Source organism: Impatiens glandulifera, chromosome 4, assembly GCF_907164915.1.
Source record: "Impatiens glandulifera chromosome 4, dImpGla2.1, whole genome shotgun sequence".
NCBI lineage: Eukaryota > Viridiplantae > Streptophyta > Magnoliopsida > Ericales > Balsaminaceae > Impatiens > Impatiens glandulifera.
Genome location: NC_061865.1, coordinates 1,439,063 through 1,451,458, shown reverse-complemented (window position 1 = coordinate 1,451,458; position 12,396 = coordinate 1,439,063).

Genomic DNA, 12,396 nt, shown 5'->3' with positions numbered 1-12,396 from the left:
ATTTTTTATTTCGGTTAAAATATATATATTTTTTATTTTTTCTCACATAGATATATATTAAAATATATTACTTTAAATATATATTATATTATATATCATAACAAATGTTATAATTGTAAAGGTGAACCAAGGTTATATCGAAAAATAATTTGAAAATTTGAAGCCTTCTCCTATATAAGGGTGAGAAAAATTAATGATATTATAGGTATATCGATTTTTATGTATATTGAAATATATGGATTTTTATGTATACCGAAAATAAAGGTAATATATGATACTGAAATTATTGGTACGATAAATTTTTGAGATTTTTAAAATTTTGATATATCAAAATATGAGAAATGATTAGGTGAGGCAATTTGGTGAGAGAATGACTTGGCATAATCTTATGCTGAAAAAATTAAATAATTTCTATATTTTCTCTCATTCCTCCCACTTTTACATTTTTCATCTAATGATGCGTCATTCACTCACCAAATTCCCTCTCTCTATCACTCCTCATCAAAATATATGCAAAAATAACGAAATAATATTTATAAATATATATATATATATAATATATAATATATAATATATAATACTCTCATTAAGAAATAATTAAATAGATTTGATATTAATTTAATTATAGAAATATAATTTTTTTTTGAATAATATCAAAATATAATTATACTGAAATATTATTCAATTCGGTAAAATAGATTTTTTTAAAGTTAATATGATTTTAAGGTATCAAAAATATAATATCGATATCATAGAGAAATTAAGGTATATACCGAATTCAAAATAAGGTAAATGTATGAATTTTTTGTATACGAAATTTTTGATAAGGTATAAGGTGTGAATAAAATATTAAGGTAAGCTAGTACCGACTCACCCCTAGTCTTACTTTTTTTTAATGAAGGAGTTATTTGGATAAATCCTTTGCTTTTTCAAATTATCTTATTTGATTAAATTAGTAAAAAATTAGGTTTTTTTAATTTTATTCCTATTATACCCCTCCCTCTCTACTTTATATATATATATATTAAATTTTAAAATTTAATAAAATAAATATTAAAAAATTATAGATATGTTAATATTAACTTTTATTAATACTTAAATAAAAATTTAAATAAATAAAAATTTTATAAATCACTACTCTTATAATTTAAATATTATATAAGATAATAGAATATTTATTTAATATAATTAATATAAAAATTTTACATTAAATAAATTTTATAAGATAATAATCAAAAATCAAACAAGTTTATTAGAATATTTATTTAGAATAATTGTTTAAAGTTAGTTTATATAAAAAAAAAATCTTTATAAATATGTAATTTAAATGAAATATATTGATAAATTAATTAATATATTTTTTAAAAATATATCTAACTTTATTTTATAGTATAGTTATTTATTTAAATAATTTAAATTTTAAATGGTATACTAGATAATTTAGGAGGTTATAATTTTATTTATATTTTGAATTTATTTTTATTTCATATAACTTTTGAATGAAATAAGTTATTAATTTATTTTATATGAAAATAAATTTTATAATGTAATCAAATAAATATAAGATATATTTGTAAATAATATTTTTTAATAATATAAAATAAAATATTTAAGTAAAGAATAATTTTATTATTTTAATTAATAAAATTATTGATTTAATTTATGATAGGATTGTTGGGATAAATATAATAGTTAGGGTTTCAATGGACAATTTTTATATAAATTCATAGGATAATCTTTCATATTATAATTTAATTTATGTTCGGATTTTTTCAATAATATTATCTCAACGAAGCACTAATTTCAGCCTCACACTTTCAAATGTTTATCATTTAATTTATATGTTTATCATTTAATTTATGTTCTAATTTTTTCAATATGATAATCCTATAATTGACATTAGAATTTAATTAATTTCAATATTTATTTTGTTAGACACTTTAATATTAAGAATTGGAATTGGAATTTAATATAGTGTATTTTGATAGTTCTCAATTCCGATCTTTTTAGATCGGAATTGTAATTCCAAATTAACACGTTTTTCACGTTTTTGACATGTTTAACACGTTTTTAACATGATTTCATATTTTTGGCACGTTTAATACGTTTTTGGCACGTTTAACACGTTTTGGGCGTATTTAACACGTTTTGACAAATTTAACACGTTTTTCACGTTCTTGACACGTTTAACACGTTTTTGACACATTTAACACGATTTTCACGTTTTTAACACATTTTAACACGTTCAACACGTTTTTGACACGTTTAACACGATTTTCACGTTTTTGACACGTTTAACACATTTTTCACACGTTTAACACGTTTTCACACATTTAACGCGTTTTTCACATTTTGCACGTTTTGGCACGTTTAACCAGTTTTACACATATTTGACATGTTTAACACGTTTTGACACGTTTAACACGTTTTCATATTTTTGACACATTTAACACGTTTTTAACACATTAAACACGTTTATCATATTTTTGGCACGTTTAACATGTTTTTAACACGTTTTCATGTTTTTAACACGTTTAAAACATTTTTAACACATTAAACATGTTTAACACGTTGTTCTCACAATTTACATGTTTTTTTAACATTTTTGACACGTTTGACACATTTTTAACACATTTAACATGTTTTTGACACGTTTAACACGTTTTTCAAGTTATGGCACATTTAACAAGTTTTCACTTAATTGGCACGTTTAACACATTTTTGATACGTTTAACATGTTTTTACGTTTTTGACACGTCTAACACATTTTTGATGTGTTTAACACGTTTTTACGTTTTTGACACGTTTAACACGTTTGTAATACATTAAACGCGTTTATCATGTTTTTGGCACGTTAAACACGTTTAACACGTTTTTTACATTTAGGCACATTTTGCACGTTTTGGCACGTTTAACAAGTTTTTCACATATTTGACACGTTTAACACGTTTTTGACACGTTTAACACGTTTTCACATTTTTGACACATTTAACACATGTTTATCATCTTTTTGTCACGTTTAACACGTTTTCATGTTTTTAACACGTTTAAAATATTTTTAACACATTAAACACGTTTAACACGTTGTTCTCACATTTTACATTATTACATTTTTGACACGTTTGACACATTTTAAACACACTTAACTTGTTTTTGACATGTTTAACACGTTTTTAACACGTTTAACATGTTTTTCACGTTATGGCACATCTAACAAGTTTTTCACTTATTTGGCATGTTTAACACATTTTTGATACGTTTAACACGTTTTTACATTTTTGACACGTCTAACACATTTTTTATATGTTTAACACGTTTTTACGTTTTTGACACGTTTAACACGTTTAACACATTTTGGTATATTTAATATATTTTTGGCACGTTTAACATGTTTTGATAAATTTTGACACATTAACCACATTTTGACATGTTTAATACATTTTGGCCCGTTTAACACACTTGTGACATGTTTCAAACGTGTTAAATATGCCAAAAATGTGTTAAACATGCCAAAAACGTGTAAAACGTGTTAAATGTTCCAAATGTGTATTAAACTTGTCAAAATGTGTTAAACATACTAGAAACGTGTTAAACATGTTAAAAACGTGTTAAACGTGCCAAAATGTACAAAATGTGTCAAAAACGTGTCAAACGTGTGAAAAACATGTTAAACATATCAAAAACGTGTTAAACGTGAAAACGTGTTAATCTTATCAAAACGTGTGAAAATATGTTAAACGTATTAAAAATGTCAAAAACGTGTTAAATGTGCCAAAATGTGAAAAACGTAAAAAAAACGAGCCAAAACGTGCCAAAACGTGAAAAACGTCTTAAACGTGTCAAAAACGTGTTAAACATGCCAAAAACGTGTTTAATATGCCAATAACGTGAAAACATATTAAACGTGTTAAACATATTAAAAATGTCAAAACGTGTTAAATGTGCCAAAAACGTGTTAAATGTGAAAAATGTGAAAAACGTGTTAAACGTGTCAAAAATGTGTAAAATGTGTGAAAAATGTGTTAAAAATGCCAAAAACGTGTTTAACCTACCAAAAATATGAAAAACATATTAAACGTGTGAAAACTTGTTAAACATGTTAAACGTATTAAAAATGTCAAAAACGTGTTAAATGTGCCAAAAACCTGAAAAACGTGTCAAAACGTAAAAAACGTGTTAAACGTGTCAAAAATGTGTAAAACGTATTTTTTTTTTAGGAAAACAACTTAGTGCCATTTCATTAAAAAAAAAACCCAAAAGAGGGAAAAAAATACAAAAGTTTAAGATCAGATCTAGACAATTTCTAGATTTGACAATGAAACAATAATTGAATTACAGACAATAACAATAATCAATTAGCGCCTACAGCGTTTTTACTTTTATTCTACTTGTGACCTTCTCAAACGAAATATCTCATATATGGCAGAGCTTTCTATTCTTTTCATTCCTTTCGATTCCTCTCCAGGATTGAATGAGTGCATTTCCATCTGAAGTAATATCTCTCCAAATATCTTCAGCGGTTCTACTTCTTCCACCGTGAGTTCTTGAATTTCTTTCTTTCCAGATATTGTAGATTACTGCTCCAAAGTAGCATTTCAACATACTTACATAGAAGGATCTTCCTTTTGCTTTATTCTTCATCCACTCTTGGATTTCTTCCCATATTCTTGGAAAGTTGATGATGTTCATGTTTGCAGCATACATCCTCCAGATTTGTATTACAAAAGAGCATTCCCCAAATAAATGGTTTATGCTTTCCTCAACTCCCGAACATAGAACATAGTTGATATCAGGAATGTTTATATATTTTCGAATTCTGTCTTTTGTTGTCAACCTTTTCCTGTATACCAGCCAGAGAATAAATTGGTGACGAGGAATAATCTTTGAAGACCATACCACATTATGCCAATCTACCTCCTGTCCTCTTGTTCTAACAATTTCCCATGCCTTTCCTGTAATAAACTTCTCATTGCTTTCTGTTTTCCAGCTTATTTCATCATTATTTTCATTGAGTTGCTTCTGCCTCATTAGGTTTAGGATTCTATCACCTTCTGGAATACGCCTCAAAAGTGAATCACATCTACCTTCATATACGTCTCTAAATGAGTACTTGATATATTCTCTTCTAACTCTGTTTCCTTGCATTTCTTCTTTGAATATAATGGGAATATTATCCAGCCAAGGATCATGCCAGAATAGTACCCCTCTTTCATTTCCGATTGTGGTTTTCACCATTTGAAAGGCATCTTTTCTTGTTTTTAGGATTTTTTTCAATGACCATGCCAAACATGCCAAAAACGTGAAAAATATGTAAAACGTGTGAAAACGTGTTAAACATGCCAAAAACGTGAAAATGTGTTAAACTTGTCAAAACGTGTGAAAATGTGTGAAAAACATGTTAAACGTATTAAAAATATCAAAAACGTGAAAAAAACATATTAAACATGTGAAAATGTGTTTTAAGTATGAAAACGTGCTAAACATGTTAAAAACGAGTTTAAACGTGCCAAAAACGTGTTAAATGTGTAAAAAACGCTTTGAACGTGTTAAACGTGTTAAACATGTCAAAAACGTGTTAAACATGTTAAATACGTGTTAAACATGTCAAAACGTGTTAAACATGTCAAAAACGTGTTAAACATGTCAAAAACGTATTAAACGTGTCAAAACGTGAAAACATATTTAAAAAGTTAACCATTTTTAACCGATATTTTATTTTACAAACATAGGAATTGGAATTGAATTACAATTCTATCATTTTCTCAAACATAAGAATTAGAATTGATTTACAATTTTATAATTTTCCAAATATAAGAATTGAATTGTAATTCAATGCCAATTCTCATGGAATTAAAATTAGAATTTTAATGTCAATTCCAATTCAAATTCCTCTCATCAAACATACCCTAATATTATTTTAATGAACCATTAATTTCGACCCTTTCAAATGTCTATCATTTATTTAAAAGTTAATATTTAAATAGTTAGATCACTTATAATTGTTGAAAATATATTTTGTATTTAATATTTATTATCAATTAGTTAATTTTTATAATAGCTAAAAACTATTTATACTCATAAAGAAAATATTATTTATTTATATATATATATAATTAGAGAAAAATGTATGTATAAAAGATAAGAATGTATTTATATAAAATTAATGATGAAAAATAATATAATATATATAAGGTAATAAATAAATATAAAATTATAAAAAATTGCAAGAAAGATGCGGTGTGATTGTTGTGAAATAAATTTATAGTTTTATTCTTGAGGTGAGAATTACATTGAGGATTGTTTGTTGGTTTCATGAGTTGTGCTGTGTTTTTGTTCTATAGGAAATTCTGAGTTGTGTTAAAGTTTGCTTGGAGGGTTATTTTTCTTTGTTTTGAGTATTTTAATTTTAGTTTGTGGTTGATTAATTAATTAATTATTAATGTAGTGTATTTTTTAGGAGAGTCTTAGGAGATTATGTTTATTATTTCTTTATCTAGTAATTTTATTGTATTACTAGGAAGATCAATGTGTGATGCATACGGATAAAATTATAAATAAAATGAATTTAATAAAAAATAATAATAATATGTATTCAATGTTTAAATTTTTTAATAAATCACGAATAATATATTAAAATAAAAATAGAACGCTCTCATTTCACGTTTTATTCACTTCGGTGAATAACTTATCTTCTCACATATCTCATCACATATTTTTTCCGAATGAATCTCTAATCTCGTGATCTTATACTCTCACTTTGGTCAATCAAATATTTGATTCATATTTTTTAATATTTAACATCGTGACCTCACACTTTGGTCAATCAAATATTTGATTCATATTTTTTTAACCACTTTCAATTAATAACGACATATTATCCTTCGGCAAACCACATCTCAATCATACTTGGTTAAAGGTTGTACTTGTTTTTGTTAGATTACAAGTTTGAAACTTACATATATCATTTTTAATTTTATTTTTAAGCGTTATAAGTTTATGGGTGGGTTAACCCACAATCCGACCTAAGTATCCATTTAATCTCACATATATATTCAAATTAACCACAATTTTTAACCAGAAATTCTGACACTTTAAAAATTAAGAATTATTATATATATATATATATATATTAGATGTTATTATGTAAAACTAATTGACTTATAATTTGTATGGAGTAGTTATTTAATGTTTTAATATTTTTGTTTACATTATTCATTATGTATTACTTTGAATTGAAGTTTAATATTTTAATGAAACAATTTCTCATCTTCAAACCGCACTACAAAGACTTAAAAAAAAAAAAGTTGTCATGCCAAATGGCTTGTTTCTAAAAAAAAATAGAAATTACCCATAATCTTTCGATTTAATTCTATTTAGCTATGTTTTTTTTATAACAGTCTAAAATTATTATCCATACTAATAATTTGAGAATGAAGGTTTAAATTTAACAAAATATTAATTTATCTTGATTTTTTCTTTTTAATTGTAACTAAGTTAGGAATAAATATCTTAATTAACATATTTTTTCTTCATTCGGCTATAGATGATAGCTTATTTGGAAATATTTTGGTAATTTTTAATTCGAAATCTTTGTTGCAAAAAAAAAACCAATGCAAACAAACAATCCCGGATGAATCATTCATAGTTCATAGATGGTCCTTGCTAATCAATCCTTGAAAAGTAACTTATTAAATCTATATATTTTAAGAAGATCAAATTATAACCATTCTAACTTGCAATTGATATAATAAATAAAATTGATATCCCATTTATTGGTAAGTGGAGATACAATAATCTTAATTAAAAATTCATAGAGATATAAAAAATAATTTACAAATACAACTGTTAGATTGTGTTTTTTATGATGGTGTATTGATGCCTTGTTGATTAGAAGAAATTTGTCATATACTAAATTATTGAGTGTTTTAACCACAATTTGCAGTCTTCACATAAGTAGATGAATTAAAATAATTTTTGCCTTTAAAAAGAATGAAAATAAATAAATTAAGGGAATAAAAAGATTTAATGATTAATTCGGTGTTTTATTTTCAAATCGTAAAAATACAAACGAAAACTCTATATCCTATATCTTTGATAATTAACATGTAAGGAGATTTGATATCATGTATATTAATTTAGTTTGAAATCACATTGCAAAAATGAATCATTTTTATTTTTGGTAATTTTGGATTTTTTATTCAATTTTATTAGCATATGTATGTAGGGAGATTTGATCCCATATATATTAATTTAGTTCAAAATTTCCATTAAAATATAAATTAGAAAATGCAAAATACTCCTTTAAATAATCATGGACTTCAAATGGGCCTGACAAATGAAATAAATATTTTTGAAACCCCACATATAATGAATATTTATATATACCTAGTCATTGTTCCACAATTGTTTATTTTGTTCCTAATTCCTAAACCTAAAATTTAGTCTTATCTGGGCAAGGGTTTCTTTTAAGTTTTAACTTACGGAATGAATATAGATTGGGAATGAATATAGATTGGTCATGGAGAGAATTGCTCGGCTTTGATGAAATTTCATCTTATCAATTCTCTGATGGGTATGATTCCTTAATTAGTTGTCTATCTTTTGCGTATATTCAAATGTTTTTAAATGACAACATCATTTAATATAATCATCAAAGAGAATCATAATTTTTTTTTTTTTTTTTTAAATCTCTAATTGTTTGATTAGGAAACTTATTTTGCTTTCAAGGACATTGTTAGCTACGAGAGAATTGAAGATGAAGACGAAATTAACTTGCCAAACATGCCAATTACACCTCAATTTGTTTATTATCATTTTGGATATAAGATCATATTTGAGGCTTACGAGTAGGGATGGTAATGGGACGGTTCGGGGCGGGGAATGTATTTACCGTCCCCGCACCGTTTTAATTTCGGGGAATTTTTTAATACTATCCCCGCTCTGTTTGGTTTTTTTCGGTTTCGGGGAATCCCGCGGGGCACCGTTAATAATTATTTTTATTTAAAATAAAATAAAAATTATACAATAAAATTATATAAACAAGTTTTTTAATATAATATATATTATAATATATTAAAATTTATATTATTATAAAGAAATAACATTACTACTCTTATAAAATATAGTGAATAAATAAATATATTGATAATTTAATATATTTAATTATGTTTATGGTGTTCGGGGCAGATTCAGGGTAGATTCGAGGTGAAATCGGGGCTGGACGGGTCGGGGCGGGACGGGTCGGGGCGGGGGACACAAATACCATCCCCGCCCCATTCTCATTCGGTTTCGGGGAAAAACCATCCCAAACAGGGCAATTCGGTTAGGTTTTCGCGGGGCGGTTTCAAATTGTCATCTCTCCTTACGAGGTGAAGTGATTAGAAGCATTTGTGGCTTTCCAACAAGTCCTATAGAAAATTGGTGATATTTTCAATCACACATGTACAAGCTAATTAGAGATATATCAATGTCAAATCATTAAATGAATTAAATTATTATTACTGCTGTTTATTTGGAACAAACACTTGATGAATATAATTAGTTTGATGTTTTTATATTTTCATTCATTACGAATTTAAATTGAAAGTTTAATGATAATTAAAATTCTCAATTTGAATCAACTTACACTAGCTACCCATTAAAATTATTTGTTTCTTTCAAAATAAATGAATAAATAAGAAATAGAAATTGTCCTTATCATTTACATGTTTCAATTTACTTATTAAAATTTATTAGTTTTTGGTATTTATACTGAACCAAGTAAATAGAAATTTGCTCCTTTATTAATTAGATACATATTATTTTCATTTCTATTGATCAATTTTTGCCATTACAACTAATTAAAATACATGTTGTGAAACAATATAATGATTTGATGCATAGTCAAGAGTAGCATGTTTTTGTCAAAAACCCCTGCAATGTTATTGAGAGATAGATTTACATATTTAAACAAGTGAATTCTTATATTTGAGGCTACAATTCTACCTATTTAAAAGAACTTGTGTAATTTAATCGATCACTAGATATAAAAGTGTTAATTTAGTGATTGGCTAAAATAGAATTAAGGAGATATATTAAAATGGTTTGATGTTACTAATCAGTAGAATAATAAATATCAAGAACTTTGGAGATTTTATCTCGTATTTGGTTCACAATCTCTATTACGAAAAACAGAAATTAATTAAAATTATACAAACAATCTACGGCTAATTGATCATGAATTCCTTCAACTTTTGGCTATTTCAATTCACAACTTTGTATCTTAAACAAAATGCATAGCTTGCCTCATCTGAGGAGAGGTCGGGCCTGGCACACGCATAGACCTTCATGCAGTACATATCGACTAAATAATCAATTGGCGGTGTAACTAAGTCACAATCAGAACTTCTATTTCGAACTGTGAAAAACTTATAAGAAAAGTGAATAAAAACTTTAATTAAGAGAGAAATAAACTTGAATGAAATTCTTTTTATTGAACTTGTTGAAATAAGAATACAATTACAACTTACCCCACTAAGATAGCTCAGTGATAAGAATCAGTTTAAGAGACCAAAATGTCACGAGTTCGATTCCATCTGAAAGTGTTTTTACTTTGCGTGTTTGCGTGCAGGCATGACTTAGACATTAAAATAAGAGACTTGAAAAGTCTTATATTTATTAGAGATAGTTCCAAAAGACTTAGGACAATCTAAAAGACTCTTGAATAATGAAAAGACACATTTATTATTATTACCACATTAGTTTCTAACACTCTCTCTTAAAGTGATTTTCGATGAACTAGTCTCAACTAGGGGTGTAAACGAGCCGATCCGAGCTCGAACTAGCCCTGACTCGAGTTCGGTCTGACTCGTTTTTTATTGGCTCGCTCGAGCTCAATCTAACTTTCAATATTAAGCTCGAACTCGGCTCGATCATATAACCATAGGCTCGAGTTCGGCTCGAAATGCTCGAATTTAAATATATTTATATATTAAAAAAATTAAATCATCATTCATCAATCACCGAAGTATAGAGTATAAAGTGTAATGCAAATGAAAATCGAGAGTCTTCTTAAGAAAATATTTTCAAGTCGTGTATTGTATTTGAGATGAACTTGAAAACATGTTAGACTCTATTAGGTTTATTTTGAAAAATAAAACATTTTATAGTGAAATAAAAATAGTCTTATATTTTGTATATATTAAATAATATTACAGTATAATTATATACTTTGATTTAATTTTTAAAAAAATTATGTTTATGTAATTAAATTAATATCAAATATATTTATTTTCTTATAAGTATTATATAATATATATTTTTTAATTTATAAATATTATTTTGATTATATTGATACTTTATAATGAAATAAAAATAATTTTATATCTTATAAAATATAATATATGAGATTGTATATATTAAATAAATATTTATTCTAACTTGCAATTGATATAATAAATAAAATTGATATCCCATTTATTGGTAAGTGGAGATATAATAATCATAATTAAAAATTCCTAGAGATATAAAAAATGATTTCCAAATACAACTGTTATACTGTGTTTTTATGAATTTTTTTGCATCATTTTATCTCCTAATTTCTATATATGTATCTTGACACAATTATATTTTGCATGATATTTTATTGGACAAAAAGAACTTTCGAAATAAATCAATTTATGTTAATGATTTATTTTTTAAAGTAAAAAATTATATTATCCTTTGTATTTTCCAACTTTCTAAGCTCTTTCTTAATTGAATTTAAAGGATATATTCCATTCTACCGGTGTATTATAATCTATGTTTTCATAAATTGTTTTTTTGTATATACTTTTACTATAAACTATATAAACATACCAAAAAATAGTGATTTAGGGTTGTCTTTCACTATCCTTACTATTCTCTTCAAAGAAATAGTAATTTAGATTTTGAATTACATGTTTAATTAGTTAGGATTTCAAAAACAAGAATTGACAAGGCAAATCAATGTTGAGAGTGGAGAATCATCAACTCAATCAAAAGAGATGAACGCAATCACAAAGTATTCATCTAGTGATGTCGCTGATAATTAGTACTACGACGATAGCTCAGATGAAGAATGAAGATTCAAATGGTGTGAAGAGGACGTAATTATAAATGGGTTATATTTAGTGATGTGGTGTCATTTACATATAGTTACGTTTATCGTCCAAGAGATTACGTTTGAGGATTTTCGAAATTACCCTTGATATGATTTTGTTGATAACATTGAAGCCCTCCTCATTGCATGTTCGGTCAATACTACCTACAACGTATATTGTCTCAAAAGTTCTCACACGCACCCGAACACAATTTAATCTATTAGTAAACAATTGTTTTCTTTTTTGTAAATTTATAATCGTTTTTTCATTGTTTGGTTAGCAAACTTATTTGCATTCA